The 6,634-nt window shown below is 44.1% G+C and overlaps 1 long non-coding RNA gene across 1 annotated transcript; it reads right to left on the reverse strand.

Annotated features, from left to right (window-relative positions):
• Nucleotides 1–2,348: 2,348 nt before the first annotated feature.
• Nucleotides 2,349–3,642, reverse strand: LOC115543924 (uncharacterized). Its single transcript, XR_003976776.1, has 2 exons — nt 3,427–3,642; nt 2,349–2,506 (listed from the first exon to the last, which is right to left on the reverse strand). It is a non-coding gene; the product is annotated as an uncharacterized LOC115543924 (long non-coding RNA).
• Nucleotides 3,643–6,634: the final 2,992 nt, after the last annotated feature.

The raw sequence follows: 6,634 nt of genomic DNA on the forward strand, positions 1-6,634 counted from the left end.
GAAACACATTCCTAGGCGTGTACCAACATGTCCCTAGCAACTTATGATGTGCACAAATATGTATGTGTATATCACACACGTTACAGTGATAAGGTTGATTCTCTGTCCATTCGTCTGTGGAGAATCAGTGTTGAAATCTTAAAAAAAAAATACTTTTTAAAATGTTCCCACCACATTTTCCATCATTGCCACTTTGATTTGTGAGCTACTTTTGTTTCTAATGGCAGGAAATTCCGTGGTGAGTCTGTACTGTTTCCATAGCAAAGCATTCTCTTACATCTAAAGAATATGGCTGCATCCCTTACATCCTGCAGTCTGATACGTTATTGTTGTTAATTTGATTTCAACTTAGAGCGCAATAGCGCAAATATCTTTGTTTGAGAGTGCGTGTCTGCGTGTGTGCATGCATTCAAGATTGAGGTCGGCTGATAAGTAAACCATTTGGACCAAGTTTGAACCCGAGCCCCCGTAACCAACACTTTTACTACCGTATCGACCTGCCCTATACCACGAAGCTCGCTGAACATACCCAGGCTTTCTTGGGAAAACCTGGCTCGACAGAGCCGCAACTCGCAATTAGAGTTAAATGGTACCACGAAGCTCACTTTAGATTCAATTAGTTGAACCAGGTTTTCCGCTTTAGGTTCAGTGCGCGTTCACGTGAAAGGGGCGTTTTTTGCGTCATTTTTCTCACCTTTACGATAGATCAAGCAGTCTATATGCGTATAAGTGAAAATATTCTGCATATTGTCTGTAAAATAACTATGCCAAATGCAGAATTGTTCGCCATTAATCCAAATAGAATGATGATGATTTAAAAATGCATAAGCAACGTCCATCCTGCCTTATTCTATCATTTAGGGAATTCACTTGAAATACACCCTATTTAAGTAATGGATGGCATGTTGTGGACCGCTGAGAGGTAGCGGCACTAGCGTAATGAATTGGTATAAGACCCGAACGCCAGCGACCGGGGTTCAACTTCGCCGGTCTATCATCATGCATTTTACCCCATAGATGTGGTAGCACGGCCTTGAAAATATGGGTTCAAGTTCGAAATAAGCACAAAAATATAATTCCACAAGCTTTAGTGAATAAGTATTCCATATGCATGAGAATTAGGACTTTTTAAGCTTCACATAAATTTGCATCACTTGGGAGTCGAACCCCCCGCGCAGAAATTCAAGACTGACGCGCTACCTCCGCTCTAGCACACTGTCACGGCGACACAATGCGCAACAGTAATCATTGTCTACATAAGGTCCAAAAGGACGATCAAATAACGAACACCCTCTGATGAGAATCTGTATCTCTCATGAAGAACCCCTATTTCGTTGTTTGCACAATGACAATAAAGTCTGAAATCTGAATATCGTCAGACAATGCCAAGGGATCGGTTCTGTCCCGTAAAACCCTCTGTCTCCGGAGAGACGCCTGTACGAGAAGTGCGCCGGGGTCCACGGGAACACCCACAAATGGTGACGCCATTGTCAGAGGAGGGGCTAGGAAGCTGCGCACGCCGATTTAAGTAGCCGATCTCCGGCTAGACTAAGCCGAAAAACTGCTCCCGACCAGGGCCCTGTACCACGAAGCTCGCTTAGAGGGTTAGCGAGGTATGTTGAGCTCCAAGCCTGGGTTAGTTGTACCACGAAAGTCGATCTCTTTTAGCGTCGCTGTATCACCATGGTGACTTATGCTTGCAACCAAACTTATGCTCGAACAAACAAACAACATTTATAATACAGATTTGTTTAAAGACTTACAGAGACGTGTTTCCAGTTCAAGTCTACAAAAGTTTATTTTTAAATGGTTGAAAAAAGTTATTATTCTATGAGATGAAAATAGGAGCACTGAAGCGCCAGCGCCAGAATGTGACCGTCTCCAACTCCACCAATGCTGGTCCTAGAACAAAATACTATTAATAAACAATTGTAAAAATGTATGAATTGAGCAGGTAACACCCTACTTATCTACATGCAAGTACTCGGCAAACCACCAAACCGCGCCTCCCAAAGATACGGCCCGGACAAGAACACTACTCTAAAAAGAGAGCACAGAGAACACATTATATATATATATAGATATATATATTATATATACGATAAAATCTTAATCTTAGTAGTTACTGTTGACATTATTTTGGTAACAATGTATACTTTTGATGTACACTTCTAATTGAAAATTTTTATGCGATGTCTTTTGTGAATAGATTTGCCAGCTACAACCATCTGATAGCTTTTTAGTCTTTGATTGAGCCTTCTCTACAAGATGGTCCGTGTTTCCAGAGCCAAATCAGCTGCCCAGAAAAAAGAAGTGGTCGCACCTGCACGTGCATCAACAGTACTTCATAAGTAGTTACAGATGTAATTATACGTGATGCCATTGCATTTGTATTTGTTGTTTTTGAGCTATACTTTTTTTCTTTTCCTCTCAGAGACAGCTGCTCCAGCCCATAGATTAACTCTTTATTTTTTCATCCCTTGGCTGATGAATCACAAAGCTTGATCTAAGAGAAAAAGGTAAATCATTAGAAATATAACCTCAGCATCATGGGTGTAAAAAACAACTTGTTTCTTATGAAGGTAAGTACTTCAACTGTGCTAGAAAAAGCCTACCACCCTGAATGCTTACTGTTATATTCTCTCCCTCTTAAAATAAAGATGTGTTTTTTTTTAAAGCGGACTCCAAGAATAACAATTATTCCAATGTAAATCACATGCGAGAACTCGCATGTGATTTCTGAGACTCCGCGGGCTTAAGAGCCATTGGCTAGAAGGTCGAGGGGTGGGGCGATGACGTCATGGTTTGCGGTTTCAGTCGGTTTCAGGCGTACACACGAATCCAAAACGAAACCGGGTAGATTTGAAACCACCTCCGAGGGTGGTTTCAGAAGTTTGCGGTTTCGGTCAGCGGATTCGCCGGCTTCGTGTGTACGGAAGGCCGAACCGTACAAGACCTTTGCGGTTTCGCCATGAAATCGGCTTCGTGTGAACGGGGCCTTAGCTACTGCTTAACCGAACAAACACCACTGAACAGGGATGAACACAGCTTCCTGCCTAGACTCTAAAACTGTGGTGCCTCGCTCTTCCCCATCGACCTGTAGCACAAGGCTCTCACGCTGACCGTCACTGTCAGCTTGTCTTTATTGGACACTGAATGAAATAACACATACAAATTCATTAAGCTTCAATTGTACTGGGTTACTCGCATCATCACATCTATAACATGTTACTACATGGAAAGAAACGTTAGGTAGCTAAGTAATGTTACTTTTATATACACAAAACCGTGGCTGTACTTAAACTATTATTACTCAACACAACAGGCAAACATCAAGGCTCATATAAAACACTCGTTAAGAGTGACAGTTAACTGACAGATTAGACTTTGACAGTAGCTAGCGTCTGTTTGACGTTGTTTTCTTACCTTCGTAGCTGTGAATGTAGGTCGAAGCATACAGCCTAAACCTCTTCTCCAATTTGCTTGTCGGAGTTTTTGTTTCCCGACATAAACGATGCACATCTGTGATATTTATTGTCGGCAGCTCCTGTAAATCACCGGGTGTAGAACGTTGCCATCTTGGAACCGGAAGCTGATGAGCTGTATTACGGCGAATCAGGAAGTGCTTGTGCAAGTAGCCTATTGAATCTAAAGTGAGCTTCGTGGTACCATTTAACTCTGATTGCGAGTTGCGGCTCTGTCGAGCCAGGTTTTCCCAAGAAAGCCTGGGTATGTTCAGCGAGCTTCGTGGTATAGGGCACAGGTTTGGTTGCGAGCATAAGTCATCATGGTGATACAGCGACGCTAAAAGAGATCGACTTTCGTGGTACAACTAACCCAGCCTTGGAGCTCAACATAACTCGCTAACCCTCTAAGCGAGCTTCGTGGTACAGGGCCCAGGGGTCTCATTTATAACCGTTGCGTACGCACAAAACGGGGCTGAAATTGGCGTACGTGACTTTTCACGCCAAGGTTGTGATCTATAAAAAACCAACTTGACGGGAAAATGTGCGCAGCCCTAAGCAAACTCTGACCCATGCGTACGCATGGTTTGGAGGAAAAGGAGAATTGGCGACACAGACGGTGTGGTGGTGAACTGAAGTCAGACCGAAGAATTGCAGAGTGAGAAGAACGATTATGTTTTATCATCGCCCTTCATCAATTTAATTTCAACCCGTATCATCCGTTAAATCCTAATCAGAATAATTTAAGTCCAATGCGTTATTTCTCAGTTATAACTCCAGAAATATCTCCTTAGAATAGAAATAAAAAGAAATGCCCTATATTTAATCCCGTCAATCCATACTGTCCACTGACGGCGCGACTGCATGGAATAAAGCATCTGTCCAACATGTGTCAATAACATAATATTTTTATGTGACACTGTAAACACATGATCGAATGTCAATTAAATCCCAAGTGTGAAAAACCAAGCCACACTCATCACAATCGTTGTCCGTTACTCTTGATGCTTTTCATGACAAATCAGGCATTAAAAAGGGGTTATGTTCAAGAACATTTTACGTGGGTAATTACAAACTGATTATCCAAGGCGTTCTCGTCAGTCTTATTACCGTAACCCTATAAATACAGAGGTGAGCGCCGTGGTAATGCTGCACCATATGGCACTTCTGGCGGACCATGCAAATGGCAGGATTCGGAGGGAGAGGGTATTTAGGGACCATAACGATTTATTGGTAGGCTAGATAAAAATTTGTAACTATGTCAGACCACTTCTTTTTTTAATTCTGGGACAGTGCGCTCGGTGCTACTGACAGAGTTCACTGCTGCAGCGACATGTTGCCACTCACTCTGCTTTTTGTTGTTGGCGATCCCAATCCCGTGACCGCCGAACAAAACTACCTTTCGGGCCTCCATCTCACCCACAAGTGTCTCCACTTCAACCTCCGTGAAATTTCGCTTTTTTGATTTTCTCAGTACTTCTGCCATTGTTTCCAACAAGACATAATACCGGCATCTGAGTCTGTTTTATATGCAGATCGCATTCATGAGGTCATTTGCATTGACCATTTATGGTTAAAAAGGGGCGTGTAGAGGGCGGAACGTGAAGCTGATTCAGCTGCGCACAATTATAGTCAGTATGTGATTTATAAAGCAAAGATTGCGTACAAGTGTGCGTACGCAGTGTTTTATAAATCTGAATATTTTTTGGCGCACGCAAAACTTGGCTTCTGGGCGTACGCACATTTTTAGTAACGATCCTACGCACAGTTTTATAAATGAGACCCCAGGTCACTCTACTCCTGCACACAAAAATCTCCACACCACAGACTGCATGCCCCTTCCTCCCACGCACACAGACACACGCACCAACACCCATTTTGCCTAAAGCGCACCGAAAGCAAAATAGGAAATAATGGAAACCCCAAAGTTGGTGTGTTCGCATTTAGTGACACGGTTGGTTCCAGCGCTGCACAGTGCTCCTTCAGCCCAGTGGGCGGGGCTCCTTTAGCCCAGTGGGCGGGGCTCCTTCAGCCCAGTGGGCGGGGCTCCTTCAGCCCAGTGGGCGGGGCTCCTTCAGCCCAGTGGGCGGGGCTCCTTCAGCCCAGTGGGCGGGGCTCCTTCAGCCCAGTGGGCGGGGTGCCTTCAGCTCAGTGGGCGGGGTCCAGCTCCTGGGTACACTGGAAAACACACCTTCTTTGTCATTGAAGGGCCAGGGATTACTTCTCTTCTCTGCACCCGTAATCAGTCTCACCCACTTGTTTGTTGATGATGATGTTGTTGTTATGGTGGTCATTGGGGAGTGAGTCAGAAGGGGGGGCTGGGTGGTGGGCACTTTGTTTGATAGGCTTACCGTTGATGGATGAGCGTTGATTAGATTCAATTTGTCTCAGGTGTCTTTGCAGAATTTCCATAAGATAAAGACTTTTTCGGAGTCGCACTCATAACACTGCTCATGGGTCTGCTCGTTGCACGAACCGCGGCACAGGTAGTAGACTTCTTTTCACTGGTTGAGTGGCCTGGTCCATTAAGGAGTAGACTCATAAGTGTCAAGAGCGGCACCTGTGTTTGTGCTTTGATGACGCTTCAGGGGAAAAGGTATATTCATTGGGCTCCAACACAGTCCCTGTGCATGATACATGCTACATGGAACCAATCTGAACGTAGAGTCGTATGTATGGATGGATGTATGGATGGATGTATGGATAGATGTCTGTCAATTATGGCCCCTATTGCACTCCTGAACCGCCCCTGGAAGGAGGGATCCTCCTCAAGATTTCTTCCTTGCTGATTAAGGGAGTTTTTTCTTGCACTCTGGGGTGAGGGGGCTGTCGTAAATATATGGCCTGTTAAGCCCTTTGAGACTGTACCTGTGATTAAGGTCTATACAAATTGGATTGAATTGAAGTCCCAGGAGCTACTTTCCTACAGTAAAATCTACACTTGATGAAACTGCACAGAATACAACAACAGCCACAGAGCCTGCTCCGAGCTGTCGTGAAATATCTGATAATGATGCATTTGGCATAGTTTATGGTCCACTGGCACTGAGTTCACCCAATGAATGGCAAGAGTTCTGTTTGTTTTACCACAGGTGGAGAATTCAGTGTGTACTTCCTCTTTTGGGATGGAGTGTGTTTCAGGCAAGCAACTGAATTAGTGACCCCACACA

This window comes from Gadus morhua, chromosome 5, assembly GCF_902167405.1.
Source record: "Gadus morhua chromosome 5, gadMor3.0, whole genome shotgun sequence".
In the NCBI taxonomy this organism is placed as follows: Eukaryota; Metazoa; Chordata; class Actinopteri; order Gadiformes; family Gadidae; genus Gadus; species Gadus morhua.